The sequence below is a fragment of the Arachis hypogaea genome, chromosome 12 (assembly GCF_003086295.3).
Source record: "Arachis hypogaea cultivar Tifrunner chromosome 12, arahy.Tifrunner.gnm2.J5K5, whole genome shotgun sequence".
In the NCBI taxonomy this organism is placed as follows: Eukaryota; Viridiplantae; Streptophyta; class Magnoliopsida; order Fabales; family Fabaceae; genus Arachis; species Arachis hypogaea.
Window position 1 is genome coordinate 93086410 of NC_092047.1, and position 20508 is coordinate 93106917.

A 20508-nucleotide genomic window follows, 5' to 3' on the forward strand; every position below is an offset into this window, starting at 1 on the left:
CTCTGCTGAATGCATTTGGTCAGGACTATAAATATTCTGTCTCAAAGGTTACTTGAAACAAGAATACCACAAGCATATAACTAGGAAAACAACTCTTTGAGCTTTTGATTATTTCAGACTCTCTAGTCATTGATGCTCAGAGCCTTGGACCTTGCTTTTATGCTTATTTTGCTATCTCTTTTGCTTTAAGGATTAAATTTTTGTTTATTTCAGAGAAGTCATAATAATTCTCTAAATCCCTGTTCCTCATACATCAACATCCCTTAATTCAACTTCAAATATGCTCTATTTATGTCATTCATTCAGAGTTACAAATAACACCATTACAATTAAGTAAATATGACTAATCTTAGATATAAACTCACTCTTTTCATGCATTACATCACTTTTTTTTTCTTTTCTTTTGATTTTCAAGCTCAGTGAGTAATACATGAGACACCTTTTTTTTTTTTGCATAAAACTCAAATAACAAGAGGAACATTAAATAAAACTAGACCCTAAGAATTGAAATAGTAATTGATCATGCACTAACAAAATAAACAAAAAACAGGAACCTAATATAGTAAGAACGGGAAGGAATATAGAATGAAAAGAACTCAACCACCTCAGTTATCCTAGTGGCCGTTTCATTCTTCAGGCTGTGCTCCTTCATGAAGATGTTTCGCCTCCCTTTGGTGTCAATAAACAGAAAATCCACAAGCAAAGCGACAACACCAAACTTAAAAGTTTGCTTGTCCTCAAGAAAAGAAGAAAGAGAACGTGAATGCTCGGTTGAAAAGAGGGTGATATGCGTGAGGGTGGTTGGCTTTGTTTGTTGAACGGGACAATGTAGAAGGCCGCGGTGGGGAATGGAAGGGCAGGTGTGTAGTGGAGTTCGTGGGTGTGTTAGGAAGGAGTTGGGGTTTATATAGAATGAAAAGGGGTAGTGGTTATATAGGAGGGGGTTTGGGGAAGAGGTGTTGGCTTGAATGGGGAATTAATGAGGGGGTAGGTGGGGTGGTCACGGGAATTAGGGAGGGAGTGTTGGAGGGCATGGAATAGATGGGGGAAAGGGAGAGGGAATCAGGGAAGGTCACGAGAAAGAGAGGGGATCAGGGAGGGTTGAGCAGCCTTCACGTTGAACGTGGTAAACACCAAGTTCAGCGCCAACCGCCAATGTTCCCGAATGCAATTCCCTTTGTATGCATGCATCCACGCTGAACTGGGAAAATTCCAAGTTCAGCGTGGAGTCTGGCTCTTGTTCACGCTGAGTACGTCGTTCTCCACGCTTCCCAAGTTCAGCGTGGGTCTTAAACCAAAAACACGCCAATTACGTCGTATGCCATGCTGAACTTGAAATTTTCCAAGTTCAGCATGGACTTGGCAGAGACTCCCTTCCAAATTACACGCACATGCCACGCTGAACTTGGAAAATTCCAAGTTCAACGTGGAACTGGCAGACTCAACCTTCTCCAGAGTGTTCAAAAATTTTTCTAAGTGTCCGATTCCTGTTCTAAAAAATTTTGCATGATCAAGCATACGTAAAACAAAGGAAAAATAGTAAAACTCAATAAAAATCAAATAAATAATAAAATCAATGCAACGAAAAATTAACTAAGGATACAAAATTATCGGGTTGCCTCCCGACAATGCTTCTTTACCGTCACTAGCTTGACGGTCAGCTCCTCTAAGGAGGAGGATCATAGGGGCTCAGCTCTTCACCCCTTACTTTGAACTTCTTTCCCGTGTCTCCATAAATTAGCTCAATATGCTCTAGAGAGAGGATTCTGTTTACTGTATAAATCCACACTGGATTGCTAGTCAACACCACCTTCATTCCTGGGGAGAAATCTTCAGTGGGGATCTTTTTGTTTCTCCATCCCCTGGGTACTTTCTTCTTTTTGGGGACCTCTTCCTTGGTGGATGATGCATTCCCGACACCAAACTTAGGTTTGATGTCAGGAGAAATTTTATTGGTTGTCACTAAAGGAGGTTTGAGCTGCAATTTTTGCTGTGCATCATCAGGGGGTTCTTGAAGGTTTTGATCAATAAGCTCAGTCTGCATGCACCTTTCTTCTTCACCTGCTAAATGTATATCTTTGAAGACGTGAAAGATTAGTTGCTCATCATGCACTCTAAGTATTAATTCACCCACTTCTACATCAATTAGAGCTCTCCCAGTGGCTAGGAATGGTCTTCCTAGAATTATAGAGGCATTCTCATCCTCCCCCGTCTCAAGAATCACAAAATCTGCTGGGAGGAAGAACTTACTCACTTTGACCAAGATATTCTCCACTAATCTATATGCAGACTTCATAGATTTGTCTGCCATCTGTAATGCTATCCTTGTGGGTTGTGCCTCTTAGATTTGTAACTTTTTCATCACAGACAAGGGCATTAAATTGATGCTTGCTCCCAGATCACATAATGCTTTCTCAAAGGTTGTGCTCCCAATGGTGCATGAAATTTGAAAGTTCCCTGGATCCGGCATCTTCCTTGGCAAGTTATTCTGAATGATGGTACTGCATTCTTTAGTCAGGACCACTATCTCATCTCCCTTTAAAGGCTTCTTCTTTGACAACAACTCCTTCATGAACTTGACATAGAGAGGCATTTGCTCCAAAACCTCAGCAAAAGGAATATTAATTTGCAACTCTCTGAAGACTTCCAAGAACTTTGAAAACTGCTTGTCCTTGGTCTCCTTTTGAAGTCTCTGAGGATATGGCATTTTAGGCTTATACTCAGGAGCCTTTGGCAGTGTAGGATAAGTGTCAAGAGAGTCTGGGAATGGGTTGTCCGCACGCTTTGGAGGGACGTGCTCTACTTCTTCCTTCTTCTCCTCTGGAGCTTCCTTTTCAACTGGCTCCTCATTAACGTGTGCTTCCGTACTTGCCAATTGTCCACTTATCAAGGTGATAGCTTTGCATTCCTCTCTTGGATTTGGAATTGTGTTACCAGGAAGGCTATTAGTGGTCCTCTGATCAATTTCATTAACTTTTGTGGCTAATTGACCCATCTGAATCTCCAAGTTCTTGATTGATGCTCTGGTTTCCTATCTAAATTTTGCCAATATTGCTTCCAAATCATTGTTTTGCTGGGGTTGAGAAGTTGCTTGCTGAGATGACTAAAACTGGTGGTTATTAAAATTATTCTGTTGAAAACCACCTTGAGAATTATTATAAAAATTCTGTGGCCTCTGAGGTTGCTCTCTCCACCCAAAATTTGGGTGATTTCTCCACCCCTGATTGTAGGTCTTAGAATAGGGATCATTATTGGGATTTCTAGGAGCACTCCCCATGTAATTGACTTGTTCAGAAGAAGATTAAGTATAATCATAATTATCATTTTGTACAAAATTACCTGTCATGTCATAAGAGACTTCTTGAGGTGAATTTTGGGTGTTGATAGCTAAGACTTACATACCACCCATCTGCTGAGTAAGTAGATTTATTTGCTGAGACATAAGCTTGTTCTGAGTAAGAATAGCATTAAGAGCTTCTACTTCCATAACACCCTTCTTCTGAGGAGCCTCAGAGTTCACAAGATTCCTGTTAGATGAGTATAAATATTGGTTGCTAGCAACTAATTCAATAAGCTCAATAGTCTCCTCTGGTGTCTTTTTCTTGTGAAATGAACCACCTGCAGAATTATCTAAACACATCTTGGACATTTCACCTAAACCTTCATAAAAGATATCTAGTTGGGTCCATTTGGAGAACATGTCCGGAGGGCATTGCCTAGTCAGTAGCTTGTATCTCTCCCAAACTTCATAAAGAGTTTCACCATCCTTCTGCCTGAAAGTCTGAACCTCCACTCTAAGCTTAGTCAGCTTCTTTGGTGGGAAAAAGTTAGTAAGAAACTCAGTAACAACCTTGTCCCAAGTATCCAAACTCTCCTTGGGTTGGGAATCTAGCCATAGCTTTGCTCTATCCCTCAGAGCAAACGGGAAGAGCATGAGTTTGTACACCTCAGGATTCACTCTATTTATCTTCACAGTATCACAAATCTGCAGAAAATTAGAAATAAATGGATTTGGGTCTTCTTGGGAAAGACCATGATACTGGAAGTTTTGTTGCACCAGGGTGACCAATTATGGCTTCAACTCAAAGTTGTTCGCAGCTATAGGAGGCACCACAATGCTTTTTCCATAAAGATATGCAGTAGGAGCAGAGTAAGAGCCAAGCACTCTCCTAGGTTGCTCATTCCCATTCGGATTTGCCATATTGGCATCAACAGCATTATTATGATCCATAGTGGATTCTGCAGTCTTGCTTGTTGCAAACGCCGCCTAAAAGTCTTTTCAAATTCAGGATCAAAGTCTAAAAGAAGTTCCTTGTTCCTGTTCCTGCTCATAAATAGATAGAAAACAAGAAAAGATGGGATTCTCTACGACGGAGTGCAGAGAATTTCCAATGAGGTAACTTGTGTAAAGAAATAAAATAAAATTACTAGTAAATTTAGGACAAATTTTTTTTTAATTATGGAGCTAAATAAATAAGAAAAATAAAAATAAAAATAACTAGAAAATGCCAAACTTAATTTCAGAAATTGAAAAAAAATAATTGAACAAAAAATTCAAAAATTAAAATCAAGAATTAAATAAACTAAAAAATAGGAAAATAAAATTTATGCAAGGAAAAGAACGAAGTAATATGAAATAACACAAAAAAAAAAAAGAGCAACGGAAGCGAATGAAAATAAGATGAATAAGGTAAGCTAACGACGTTCATGAATTAATTAAAAAATATTAAAAGGGAAGTAAAATAAAACAAACGAAGACAGGAGGTGGGTGTGGACGAAACTAAAGAAGAAAATAAAATAATAAAATAGAAAATAAAAGATAATAATACTAAAAAAATTAATTAAAAAAATTATCTAATTTAAGCAATCAAACAACGAGTGGTTGTCAATCACAGTCAATCTCCGGCAACGGCGCCAAAAACTTAGTGCGAAATTTATAACCACAAACTAACCGGAAAGTGCACCGGATCGTACCAAGTAATACCTCAGGTGAGTGAGGGTCGATCCCACGAGAATTGATGGATCAAGCAATAATGATTGAGTGATTGGCTTAGTCAAACAAACAGAAAATGGTGTTTGAGAGTTCAAATGCATTAAACAGTAGATTCAGAATATCAGAAGGCAGTCAGTAAATAAGTTGAGAATAATATATGGAGAAACAGTTAAGGCTTCAAAGTTATCTATTTTTCTGATTGACTTTTCTTACTAACTATTTTAATCATGTAAGATTTAATTCATAGCAAACCATATGTGACTAAACCATAATTCCTTAGACCTTTTTAGTCTCCTCTAACTCTCATCAACTGCCAATTTCTTGGTCAATTAATTCCAATTAGAGGGTGAAGTTCAATTCTAGTTATATGCCACAGAAATCCTAATTACCCAAATATAAGAGGATTATATGTCACGTATCCCGTTAAATGCAGATAATTAGAAATTTAGGAGAATATGTTTTCAAGCTGTTGTTCAAGTAAAGAGCTTTTCCAAGTTATACAAGAACTCAATTAGAAAGAGGGTCATACTTCCGTTCCACCCAAATTCATAAGATAAAGAACGAAAACAATTCTTGAATTATAAATCAGTACATAAATTAAAATAGAAAAATAATAGAATCAATTCATACAATAGACAGAGCTCCTAACCTTAACAGTGGAGGTTTAGTTGCTCATGGTTCAGAATGGAAACTAGGATTCTCTTAACTGTAAATTTGGAATAATGTGGAATCCTCCCTGAGAAGAGAAGTTTCTTTTCCCTTTTATATCTAATCCTAATTAATTTAAAAATCTATTTTCTAAAACTAAAATAATATCTTTTTCTATTTTGAAATAAAATACAAATTTAATCAAAATTAATTAAACTATGCGTGTAGCCTTTCGATTAAGATTGGGGACCACTGGTATTATCAAGATCCACGATGAACTTAGAAATTTCTAAGTTCAGCGTGGAGGAGGTAGTGGCGTCTTTAGCGTGTTACCTTGAATCCACGCTGAACTTGGCTTTTCCCAGGTTCAGCGTGGAGGAGGCAGCGTGTGCTTCCCTGGGAGTTCTCAAATCCACGCTGAACTTGGCAGGAACCAAGTTCAACGTGGAGGATGCAGATGTTTCTGGAGGCGAAATGTGTATTATTATATATCGTTGGAAAGCCCTAGAAGTTATATTTCCAATGCCGCTAGAATCACGTCAATTGGAGCTTTGTAGCTCAAGTTATTCCCGTTTGAGTGCAAGGAGTTCAGGATTGACAGCATCATTCGCTTTCTTCTTTTTCTGCTACAGAACTCCGTCAAATCCCTCCGAATGCTACCTGAAATAAATAGAATTGTGCACAACTTAAAGCAGCATCCATAGTGGCCAAAAGATATTTAAATTTTGATTAAACTTAGTAATTCAAGTGCAAATTCACAAGAAAAATATAGATAAGATGCTCACGCATCAATGGCCAGTTAAAAAATTTAGTTGTTTGAGATATAATAAATTAATATATAATTTTTTTAATTGTAGACTGTCTTGGGAGTGCTTTTAATTTGATGCTTGAGGTTTCACCAGCTCGTCTATTCATTGCATCTCCAACGTTTGCAGTTGATTTGAACCATACATATGATGACGGTTCTGGAGCATTGGAGAACTGTTTGTTCCGACATCTGACAGTTGAAATGGCTAGTTCTCCTGTCATGATTCCTAATTGTGTAGGGTTGGGTGAACCTAATTGAGTTGAGAATGCAATGCGAGATGATGATTTGGCCAAGGAGCCTGTCGATATAGTTGAAGACAGTGATGACGAAACAAGGAGCAATCCACATACACAGCATGACCCATCAAGTTCCGACACACAACAATATCCTTTGCACTTTTTAACCCTAAACTTGGAGGCTATAGGGCAATAGTCAGACGTAGATGCTGCTTTTGGGGGGTCAAGGATTGCATCATGGAACCGCTCCTACAGAATTTCAGATTGGGCAATCATTCCAGAATAAAGAGGAAGCTTAATGACTTGCATCATCTACCTCTTTCTCTCATAAAAAAGGGGCCATAGAAGTGATGAATTCTCATTCATTTAATGCATTGACAAGAGCTATATCATAACATTATAAGACTTTGCTTTGAAATGAGTTCTTGCTTGGATTTCAGGTGAAAAGAGCAACAAAAGAGGAAGAAAACAAGCAAAAGGTGACTGGGCATTTGTGTGGGGTGTGCCACTTGAAGCAAACAACATGATCTTAAAATGGGTGTGGCACGCCACTGCTGGGCATGGCACGCCAACTATGATCTCCAGAAGAAGCTTTTCAAGTTGCACAATTGGCGTGGCACGCCACTGCTGGATGTGGCATGCCAACTATATTTTCCATACAGCAATTTTGAGGATTTATCATGGGCGTGGCATGCCACTGCTGGGCGTGGCACGCCAGGCATGTTCCCCAGAAAAGGATTTTCAAGTCTCACTATGGGCGTGACACGCCAACTATATTTTCCAGAAAGAAGTTTTGAAGATTTATTATGGGTGTACAGACTGACTAGGTTAGTTCGGGTTCCAGATTAGGGGCTTTCTTTATGGGCCAGGACCCGGAGCGTCATATATCTGTATGTATGTATGTATATATATATATAGTAATAAGCGGTATAAGTTGGTACACCGACTTGACTTCTGTAAGACTCTTGCTTATAATGTTTGTGATGTAAATTATTATATTTATCTTACTTGCTGCTTTATTCATTGGTTTTTTGTAATTCTATATGTGAATGTTTAAGTTTTTCAAAATCCGTCGTTCGTACAAAGATTTTCACGTATAAGAGAAAAAGTTTTACAAGAAAAATCTATCTCGTTCTAACACGACTACAGGCTTAATAATCAGTAATAGTTAAGTTTAGGAAGGCAAGTTAGTAGTGCTCGATTTTCAGTGTGATCATGACATACTGAAAATTGGATCGTTACACTAACCGCCATGCGATCTCATCGTCACCGCCTACCAAACCTCCTCAATCTCAGTAGAAAACACAAGTAATTCATACAAGTAAAGTACAAGTAATTATCAAGTATAGCAAGTAAATCAAGAAACACTTAAGCAGGTTATACAATTAGGCATATTATGCAAGTAAACAAAGCAAGCAAACACATAGTAATGCATATGATGAATGCATGTCCTACTGGCTGTGATATCACATTATCGGTTCAACTGCCAACCCGACACATTCCCATGGGAATTTTGCCTTTCGGTCACGAATATAAATGGGAACCCCCAGGGATATCGTGTCCGGCACACTGTCTAGGGATATAGTGCCCGGCAAACTCTTGTGATTCCGAAAGGATGCGAGCGGAATACTCAGCCACAGACCTCACATCTCAACATAAGCAAGATAAACCACCGTCCTTATGCCACCGTTGCAACCTCGACAAGCGGGATTAACCACCATCCTTGCCAGGCACATAACGTCTCAACAATACCAATACAAAACAATATTCCTCCATATTCCATGAGTGATCACTTTCAGTATTCAATATTTTCTCATTTATCTTCGAGTCCCAGACTCATCACAAACATTTTCAATTCTTATTCCCACAGCTCGCCATACTCACATCAATATAGTACTCTCCCAATCCACATAACTATTCCATCCTCAGTACTCTAAAAAACGAAGTCTCCGTCTTCTAAATTAATATAGAAATTCACTTATTTAAGTCACTAATTTTTCTCTATTAATCTTAGGACCTAATTACTAGATAATACTCTTAAACAGTAATTTAAAGAAGTTTAGAAAGTTAGAGAACCCTTGAAAACGAAAAAAAAATTATTATTCAGCAAAACAAGGGTCTCGCGTACACAAGACCCTGTCCCGCATACGCATGCAGAAAAAATTGGGTGGTCGCGTACGCAACCCCCTGCTTATGTGGCGTGTTAAGTTCTCACATACGCAAGGGTCAAAATTTTGATAGTTTGCATATGCAAGCAGTGCTCGCATACGCGACATGCCCAACCCGAATAGAATGCTCACGTTGCATGCACTGTGTTGTGTACGCATGCTGTACCAGACTTGGAAAAATCTTAAGCTGCAGAATTTCAATTTTAAACACCAAACTTTAAACGTTCATAACTTCCTCTGTAAAATTCTATTTTCCTCAAATTTTATATCATTTTAAAGCTATTGACATAACCTTTAATTTAAAACAAAGATAATCAAATTTTAAGATTTGATTCTCAAGTTATGATCTGTCAAAGTTCATCAAAAATCAAGTTTCACAAAATCAACAAGGTTCTCTAAATTTCAAAACTCCACGACCAAAACCATTTCATAAACATTCTAATGTACACCAAATATTACCATTCATGCCCACAATCACATCCCTATGTCTCTTCACTTACCAATTGACTTCTTCCATCATTTTAAACCTATTTCATTCAACTTCTCCAACATAATTCAACAAAAATCCACGATTTCTACATCAAGATTCTACTATTAGCAACTTTAACACACTCTACATCAAGATTCTACTATTATCATAAAGTCTCAAAATTACAATAATCTAACCTCAATATCAACAATTTTCATCACATGTCATCAAAATGATCATCACCATCATTTAACATCACCACACATCATCAATTTAACAATTGTCAACAACCAATTTCAATCCTATCCTAAGATTCACTGGCCTAAGTGTCCAAAAATATTACATATTACATAGAGAAAATCGAAATCATCCCGTGGCCGATTCTCAATATACACAAAATATCAAATTTGATTCCAATCAAGCTTTCAACTAAAACCAAGCCACCAATTCAAGACCAAATGCTCCCAAATAGTTAAGACAACTCCACAAATTACTCCATTCAAGCTAAAATCATATAAATCACCATAAATCAACCTAGAGTTTATCAAATTCACAAATCCACAAAGGTAAAGAATTTTCTTACCTTTTTTTTATGGTATTTGGGACACAAACCATCAATAGTTCAACCTTAGATACCACCTAATCAATCAAAAATACAAAATCTACTTAATACTCAAACGTAAAATTTCGAATTTGTTAGGGCTGAAATCTGGGCAAGGATTTTCAAAAATATTACCACTTTGGTTAGATAAAACTAATGGGCTGAGTGAGAGTTTCACGTAGGCGCAAACCGTTCGCAAATCGAAGCACTATAGCTCAACTTACAAGCAAAAGAGTGAGGAAGTGAATAGTATTCTTCTTCTCTTCTCTAATCCTACCACCTGCTGAGTAGGTTGAGTTATGAAGTCTGAAGTGGCTGAAATGACCTTTAATGAGAGTATTTATATGTTGGGCTTGGTCCGGTCCAACCCGTTAGTATTTTTGGCACATTTGACCCAATTTTAGGCCAAACTTTTAGAATTAGTGTTCGATTTTTAACTTTAATTATTTTCCTATATTTTTCTACCGTTTTTACTGCTCTCACACAGTATCGGACAGATTTAAGCCGGTACAACCGGCTAATTTACCGGTACGCATTTTTACGTCATTTTTTCATAGAAAATTACATTTTTCAACTCAAAAAAATCTACTAAATCCAAATATCATATTTAAATTTTCTAATTAATATTCTAAATTTTTAAAATCTATTTTAAATAATTAAATTATTTTAATTAAACAGTTAATTAATTACGATTCTTACATCAAACTTCCAAAATTGTTCATTACCACATCAAAACATCTAAAATTCATTAATTATGGTATCTAAAACACCTCAATTCTAATGGCAGAAAAAATAATACATCATAATATCCAAAATTAGGGTCACACTATGGTACAGATTTATTTGTACAGATATTTTTTTTTAATTCACAAACAAAACAGCACACATGTAATCTGAGTGTTTACAAATCTGCAAGATGACTTAAGAAAGAGAAAGTAGAATTATAGTTAGAAGAGTTAATACACTAATAGTTTAATTACAAAATGTTGTTTTTATCAAGAAAAGAGAAAAAGAAATATGAAACAACATGAAATTCATTCTTAAAGATGAGTATGGATATATAGAAGGGGAAGTGTGAGACACCCTCTCCAAATATTAAATACACTTTATCCTTCGTATGTTTTTTTAACTCTTTTAATGTTAAAATTCTTTTTTTATTGTATTTAAAAAATAAGATTCATTATTAGAATATTATTTATTGTATTTTTAGAATAAAGGAATTGCACTCATAAATTTAATATATCTTTTTAAAAAATAATTAAAGCATTGTTAAATTAGTTTGAACTTAAAAAAATAATTGAAAAAAAAACATTAATTTAATAATAACTGAATTTATTTTATTTTGACTAACGAATGAACATACAGTAATAATAATACTCCAAATTAATTTTTAATAATTTTGTTTCAAATAAATTAGTACTTAAAAAATAAATATTAACATAATAGTTAATTAGATAAATCAGTTCAAATAATATAAGAGGACAAATTAATTTCTTTTATCCTCAAATTTTAAAATTATTGTAATTTAAAAATTTTAATTTATCAAGTTTTTCAAACCAAAATAAATTGATCCAATCCAAATAGTATTTACTAGAATAGAATGGATAAAAAAATTCAATTAATATAACATAAATTCTTATCATTTGAATTAAAAAATCTAATAAAATTAAATTCAAATTATAAGAATTTATGTTATATTAATTAAATTTTTTTTATCCATTCTGATTCTAGTAATTATTATTTGGATTGGATCAATTTATTTTGATTTGGAAAACTTGATAAATTACAAATTTTAAATTACAATAATTTTAAAATTTAAAATTTAGATAAGATGTAATTTAAATTGCAAAAACTTTAAAATTTAAAACCTGGATGAAAAAATTAAGAATTAATCTCCACATATAAGCATTTTTGTTATACAAGTTTTACAAGTCTATATACTCACTTACCCTTAAAACGCACCTTTTATGGCACGTCTAGTCCACACGCCTCCTTAACAGATTTTTCAATCAATCAACGCGCGAATATATAACTTTCTTTTTCGAAAGGATTTCGTTTCGTTTTTCAAATATCTTCTGTGTTTTCTTACCTTCTCTCTTTGATCTCTTTCATGCGTTTCTCTCTGCGTTCTCCTTCGCCGTTTACGTGCGTTTCTCTCTGTGTTCTCTTTCTTCGTTTTTCTCGATTTTCATTGTTTCTGAAATCAAGCTTTGATATCATTTTGAAGATAATGGATGATTCAAATTCAGATTGTCAGCTAAACCAGAATGAAGTGGATTTTAAATTTGAATCCAATGAAGTTTCTGAGGTGTGGTTTAATTCCAGTTAATATTTTTATTAGTAGTTTATGATTGTGGTGCTGAATAATATTGTGAACCTTGCCTGTGAAATTTTCTGTTCATTGTTTGTTGTTTGAATTGAATGTAATGTACTAGTTCTGATGAATTTTCTGCATTTTATATCATACTTTCGGGTGTAGATCAGGAATATTTTGGGTGTACCTTTTTTGGGTGTATTTTGCAATCCCTCTGTGATGTTGATGATACGCCTGTATTTTTTTTAATTACATAACATTATATGAGTTCAAAATGATATTTAAGTTCAAAATTTTGCTAGAAGCACTAATCACATTCGAATTCAATGATATATACCCAAAAATTGGCCATATATACCCAAATATAAGTTCACTTGAAATACAGTACAAATTTTATATGTATATAATAAACTCACTTCTAAACATACAAACATGCACAAAAACAGATGAAAAAGCACGTTAAACCATTCACTAAAAGTACGTAAAACAGTATAATCGACTTGAACAAATTTACCATAACCTTAATATCTACTTTAAACCAACTTAACATATAATGAATCTACTTAATAAAAGAGAAATACGACGATATAATGCTTCATTTTCAAAATCAGAAAGAGAAATTTAAAAAACCTAGAAGATTAGTGAAACAGTACCTTGAATAATGTTTCTTTTTTTTTTGTGTTTTTTTATGAAGATTTTGATACTTTCTTGTTGATTTCGTCGACTGTTGGCGAGGAGTTTGAAAGTTTCTTCAGAGTTTTCGAATGTGCCTTGAATCTCAACGGTTGCAGTTTTGATTGAGGAAGAAGAAGAAGAGTCGTTCATAACGGTGAGTAGCGCGCTTTGAAAACGGTTGAATAACGTGCGTGTTTAACACGCTTGATGAGTTGGGTGAGAGTAGTTTTTATTGGGTTTGACCCAACTTGTAGGACTTGTAAGCCAAAAATACTTATATATGTAACATAACTGTAAAATTAATATTCAAAATTTGGATGGACATAATGATAAAAATTCAAAGACAAATAAAATATTAGATGTATTAATATCTAATAAAATAATAAGATAACTTAAATCAGTTTGTAATAATTCTATTTAAAAAAGTGCCAATTTTATTCACTTTTTATAAAAATAATATGATAAAAGAATTATATTATCTAAAATTTGAGGATAGAAAAAATTAATTTATCCTCTTATATTATTTGAAACTGATTTATCTAATTTATAAATAGCATGAACTATTATGTTAATATTTATTTTTTAAGTACTAATTTATTTGAAACAAAATTATCAAAAATTAATTTGGAGTATTATTATTACTGGATGTTCATCCCTTAGTTAAAATAAAACAAATCCAGTTAATATTAAATTAATGTTATTTTTGTCAATATTTTTTTAAGTTGTTCAAACCAATTTAACAATACTTTAATTATTTTTTTAAAAAGATATATTAAATTTATGTGTGCAATTACTTTATTCTAAAAATACAATAAATAATATTCTAATAATAAATCTTATTTTAAAAATACAATAAAAAAGAAATTTTAACATTAAAAGGGTTAAGAAAACATATGAAGGGCAAAATGTATTTAATATCTGAAAAGAGTGTGTCACTCTGTCTCTTCTATATACACATACTCATCCTCAAAAATGAGTTTGATGTTATTTCATTTTTTTTTTCTTGATAAAAATAATATTTCGTAATTAAACTATTAAAATGTATTAACCATAATTCTACTTTCTCTTTCTTACGTTATCTTGCAAATTTATAAACACTCAGATTGACTACGTACATGTTGTTTTATATGAATAAAAAAATATATGTATAAATAAATCTGTACCTTCTAATTTCTCCCAAAATTATTATGTCCAACATAAAAACAATCATACGTTAAAGAAAGAATCATCGAATAATAATATTTTTTTGTGTTCAAAAGCATCCAAAACTCATAGAGCAAAACAATAGAGTAAACCAATTTCAAATACATGTAAAGACTGAAGGGGATGTCTTTGGTGGAAAAAGTATTTTTTGGATCTTGATGGACCAAATAAAAAAATACTATTTTAATGGCCAAGATGGCTCACGTACACCAATAGTTAAAAATTATATATTTCATCTAAAATTTAATAAATTTGCAAACTGGTTCAACATGATTTGGTTCGATTTGAGTTATAAAATTTGGTTTATTTATTTTTTGGACTAAATGAATTATTTTTTTATTCTGGTTCAACGATGTTTTTTTTTTTTTTTTTTTGAAGATCCGCCATGAGTGCAAGCTTAGTGTGTCACAGGGTAGCAGATGTTGAGTTGCAGGGACATGGATCGGGTTGATCTTGGTGTGCTGTTTTTTGGACTAAATGAGTTATTTTATTTTGTTCCAGTTCAACGATGTTACTTTTTTTTGAAGGTCCGCCATAAATGAAAAGTGCAAGCTTGGTGTGTCACAGGATAGCAGATGCTGAGTTGCAGGGAGATAGATCGAGTTGGTCATGGTGTGCTATTCTTTGGTTTGGGCCTCTTTTGGTCCTAATCCTGACAAAAAAACAGCGTAAATTTCAGCAGCAAAGGGAGCTTCTTGGAAGACGATGATTCAACGGCGGCGGCAATGAAAGGTCACCAGAATGTTCAGTGGTATGAGGGAGGACCGTCACGTGGTGGTGTCGGAGGAACACGGTTGGGTGTTCGTGGGGATCTATGATGGATTCAACGGCCCAGATGCGCAGTGCACAAGGAACTCAAGGGTTTGCTTTGGGATGATGGGGTTGATGGAAATTTTAATTTGAGAGTTAAAGATTCGATCTTGACAACTGGGGATGATGATAACGATACTTGTGCTGGCTGAATTGATCAACAAAATAATAATAACGGAAATGTTTAGTAACCAAAGAAAATCAGCCAAAAACAGTCATAATTTGCCTTATTTAACATTCACTAATTGTTACAATAAATAATTAATGATAAATAAGGCAAGTTCTGTCTGTTTTTTTTTTTTTTTTGTCTACCTAACATTTCCCTAATAATAATATGAATGATGAAGATGGGTCATCTTATGCTACAAGTGGTGGTGGAGATTCTAATTTTGATGATCATGGTTTGAAGAGAAAAAAGCGTGGTGGAAATAGAAGTGGAAATGGAAGTAATTCTAAGAACAAGTACAGAGGCGTGGTGAAAATGATAAATGTTGGAGATAATAGAGCTGTTCAGATGGCTGAGCTTGATTATTGGAGATCCCCAATTAATATTCATCCCCAACCACTATTTTTATCTATTTGTGAATCGATCCTAATATTTTTTATTAATTTATTTTATTACCTGATCCATAAAGGATTAGAAAATACTTTTTCCACCGAAAAAAGCTCCCTCTTACCAACGGCGACTTGCTTCCAAAGATAAATATTCTTTTAATTCGATGTGTCATTTGTATGTACTTTATTCTTTATTAGTAATATAAAAAAAAGTTTAATTATTCTTTTTAATCTTTATAATTTTACTAAATTTACAATTAAATTTTTATATTTTTTTATTATGTTCTTATACTGTTTTTAATTTTATAATTAGATTATTTTTATGTCAAAAATATTAAAATTAATAGAATATTTCTCTCAAAAAATATGTGATCAAATATTTAATTAGGTTTTTAATTACAGATACTTTCAATTTGGAGAGAAATATTCAGTCAACTCTAATATTTTTTATACTATAAATGATCTAATTATAAAATTAAAAATAGTGTAAAAATTCAATTGAAAATAAAAAAATATAAATACCTAATTAAAAATTTAGTAAAATTATATAGAGACCAACAGAATAATTAAACCTACAAAAAACTAAGCAAATATATTAACATTGCTTTAATTAATGTTCTTGATAAATTCTCACAAACTAGAAATCACAAAATTAACAATTACAAAAACCATCATCTCAAAAAGTAGTACGTCAATAAATAAAATCTTCCAAATCCAAATACAAATATACTTCCTTTTGGATTTTGGAATGATTCTAACAAGAATCTCAAGTATGTCCCAAAGAAATGAAAATACTCCTTTTAACAACAAAATTTATCAAATTTGACATCGACAAAAATAAAAACAAAAAATGAAAACACCCATTTTTAACTATCAAATTTGTTAGCCTATAACAAGCATAACATTAATAATAAAAAAACACATAACAATGTAACATTAAGGAAGAAGAGTAGATATGGAAAATGGTAAAGTTGCACAACTCCCTCCTGCAAACTATTTGCTTCCCGCCAAAAGTCCTGCCTCACCTTGCCAAAAACCTCTCATCATTTGCCTCCTCATTAGGGTTCTGCGTTGTTCCGGAATGTTCCATAGGATGTAGGTTCTGCTTTGCTCTAAAGATCAATGCTCACTATATTTGTATATGTTGTGACGGTGATAAAATTTGGATGTAATGTTTAAGGAGTTTTATTTGATTTTTGTTGTTGCTTTTGGGTTTGGTTTGGTTTTTTAGTTGACGATAGAAATGAAAAAAAAAAAAATACATTGGATGTAGATATAGTTAAAGGTGGCTCATTTTATGAGGGGGAATGGTGGGTTTCAAATATTTGGATGCGTCAAGATTGTGTTTGGATTTAGAAATCTTCGTAATCTTTAACTATGTATGCTTTTTGCAGGCCTTATCCTCTCTTGGCTAATTGTTGTTGAAATTCATCGGATCCCTAACACTATTGAAACCAAGCTTTAAGATCTAATCCAACAAAAAGTCTTCAAAATGAAAACAAAACTTTGAAATAAACCATGATTAATTAAATTATCTTCGAGAATTTTGTTTTATATGATATTGTAAATGCCACAATACTTTCTTCGATAAATGATTGATCTCTCGGCTATATAAAATATATTTAGGATATTATATATTATTATAGTATACATTTAAATATATCTTGTATAAATTAATATATAATATGCTAAATATGTTCTAATAGACAAAAAAAGTTAAAGAAATGATCATATGAAATATATATAATTAATAGAAATTAAACCAAAACTTAGATGCTTACAAGAATTTCTTGTTGTACTGAGCAACAAGACGGACAGTGCATTGGATCTGTTTTGTTTCATCTGTCGGAAAAAGTAGACTGCATTTGCGGATAATGCAATTCTTAACACATTCTTTCTTCATTTTCAAATTGTTCTTATAGCGTATCGTGCACTCCTTGGCACAGTATTCTAGAGAGCCAGATGCAATATAATAAGATGTAGTCCAAACCTCTTCAGGAATAGTTTCATGATGAAACTCTTCTATCGCACCAGAACAAGTAATTACTAAAATCATTAACATTGCAATTGCAAGTGCTACACTATTCTTAGCCATTGATCACTCTTCTTTTTTATCTTGAAAACATTAGTATATGATATGTATTTCATATGCTTTATATAGGCTTAAAATATTCCCTAAATATTTGTTATGATTATTCTAGCTAGAAGCCTAGAACTAGTATATTCCTTTCTTAAGTCATGTCCCCTCATTGTAACAAGAGTTAGAAAATATTAATAAAAAAAACCTTCTAACTTTTAGCGAATGAGGTTTTTGCATAGTTAAGCTTGAACATGTCTCTTGAACCATCTATGATAACTATTCATTAGATAATAATTTCGTTTAATTGTGTAAGAACATATATGATATATATTGAACATCAGACGATGCGTAATATAAAATTTGAAAAGCTTTATATGCCTCATAAAATGTTATAGTTAACTTGGTCATTGGCCACTCATCAATCACTCTCCTTTTGTTTTCTCGCAATCATAAATTTATGATCGATGATCATGTTTTATAAATACTTATTTTGTAAGATATGATTCCAGAACTAAGAATGTCTTACTAAGTTCATGTCTTTTCCTTATATCAAGAGCTGCAAAATATTAATATAAGCAAAACAGAAACATCCAATTTAAGCGTTGTTTTCAATTGTTAATCATTCTAGCTAGTTGGAGAGACATATTCTAGCTCAACTAGAGGATATCTAATTGTTTGTTGTGCAATAAGAACGAACTTATATGACGATATAGTGTGCATTAAACGGTGCTAAATATAAAATATAGACCACAAAAGGTGGAAATTAAAGCTTCATGCCTCATAAAAACATTGAAAACATAATACTAATTAGGAGTTGCTTTGTGTAACAAAAGTGAGGGGAAAAAGATTAAATAATTAATTATAAAAATTACGTCATGTATATACAATGGTGGCATAATATAAATTATAGTTTAAAGCAAAAAAAAAAAAAGGGGGGAAACCATTTTGGTTTCTATGCGTGGCGCAAAACTATCTTCACTTAATTCTTCTGGATATTGAAAAGATTACATTATTCTTATATAGTTTGGAAATGCAAAGAGAATTCACAACTTTCATCCATAGACATACATGAATATAGTCCTTTACTAAAAGTAATAATATATTACAGCAATAACTATACTTGCAAGTCATTACAAAAAGTAAGGGGTTTATGATAATTAATGTTTTATATAGGCTTAAAATATTTCCTAAATATTTATTCTTGTTACGGTGGGTAACCGGAGATTAATGGGCCGGATGGCGTAGGTTGGCCCAAACGTGTGAGGGAGGTGGCTATCGAGTGGACCTGGTACTCGGTGTTCCTCCGTCCGACTTGTGCGTGAGAAAGAATGGGGGGTGGTACCTGCAAAGACACTCCGATGCTTAAATTAGCAAGAGTGGGAGCAGGTTAGAATGTATATTGGAACTTAGTGATACCTGAGAGGTGTCAGGGTATTTATAGTGGTGAACCAATAACCACCGCTGGAGTAGTGCCACCTTTTTAGGTGGATAACCGCTCCCATATCTTAGGGAAGTTAAGATACGGCTCTATGAAGTGGTTAGAGAGTTTCTAGGGGCAGTTACTCATTTAAATGAGTGTTATCTGCCAGCTGACCCTCGTATCCGACTTCCCAGGAACAGGTCGTGTTCAGTACCGACTTCTGGGATGAAGGCTGGTACTGGGGAGAGGGTCAACCCTTTGGGTTGGGCGTCTTTGCTTGGGTCCTGGGCCCTATTTATTGTGCCAGGGTATGAACAGTGCCCCTACTCGAGCCCAATTTCTTTTTAAGAGTTGGGTTCGAGTATTCAACTCGGGGTCTTGGCCGATTTGCGAGAGGACCGACGTGATGGTTTAAGAACCGACGTGATTTTTGTTTGACCTTTCGGTTCTGACGGTTACGTCTAATCAAGCGTCGTGTCCGTTGGGTGTGCGTAGGGATTTAATGGCCTTGGTAACGGTGCACCTTTATTAAAGATTGCCCCCATTTTACCATTATGCCCCTAACGTTCTTATAAATACTTTTCCCTCTCTTTCATTGTTTCGTTTCTGCGATCTTTCAAAATTTCCCTGCATTCGTTCGTGTTGCATTTCTTGCGTTTCGAAGGTTTTTGCTTCCTCCAGTCTTGATTTCAGACTTAAAGGTTAGCTTTTTCCCCTTCTGTAACATGCTTTCTATTTGCGTGCCTTTATCTTGTAGGTAGATTGGTTTGTAGGCTTTAGTTCCGTACCCCTTCCCTTAGAGACCGTGTGTTGATTTTCCTTTTCTTTTGTAGGTTTCTTGTCACCCTTTTTAAGAAAAGAAAATGGCTTCCGTAGATGCTCTCTCCCAGTGGGTTGATGTTACGGTCCTAGGGGAGGAGCCCTCAGTTGATACTGAATTTATCACCCACCTTCGTACTCACTATAGAATTTGTACTTCTGAAGAAGATGAGCCGAAGTACGAGTTGGTAGTCCCGGGTCCAGAAGACCGGGTTTGCTTCGGGAGGGCCGACGAGACGGCCCCTCATTTCTTTTTTATGTATGAGAGTATGGTCACTCGTTTGGGCGTTTTTCTCCCCTTTTCAGAGTTTGAAATGTCTGTGTTGCGTCATTGCCGGGTTGCTCCCACCCAGCTTCACCCCAACTCTTGGGGTTTTTTGAAAATTTACCAATTTATCAGGGCCTTAGAGTTCCCGACTTCTCTGAGGATTTTCTTTTATCTCTTCCATATGACCAAGCCCTTCAGTGGGTTAAATAATAAGCAACAGTGGGTGTCCTTCCGGGCCATTCAAGGTCGGAGGCTTTTTACCCTTTTTGACGAATCCTTTCACGATTTCAAAAACTATTTTTTCAAAGTTCAAGCAGTAGAGGGTCACCACCCCTTTTTCTTGGATGATGATTCTTCTCCCCGATTTCCTTTATATTGGCTGGAGGCCTCTCCCTGCGAGAAATATGGTCTGGACGACCTGGATGAGGTGGAGGCGGCCAT

The 20508-nt window shown here is 34.2% G+C and overlaps 1 non-coding gene across 1 annotated transcript; it reads left to right on the forward strand.

Moving 5' to 3' along the window:
* Window positions 1-3695: 3695 nt before the first annotated feature.
* LOC112731729 (small nucleolar RNA R71) lies at window positions 3696-3802 on the forward strand. The gene has a single exon (XR_003167493.1). It is a non-coding gene; the product is annotated as a small nucleolar RNA R71 (small nucleolar RNA).
* Window positions 3803-20508: the final 16706 nt, after the last annotated feature.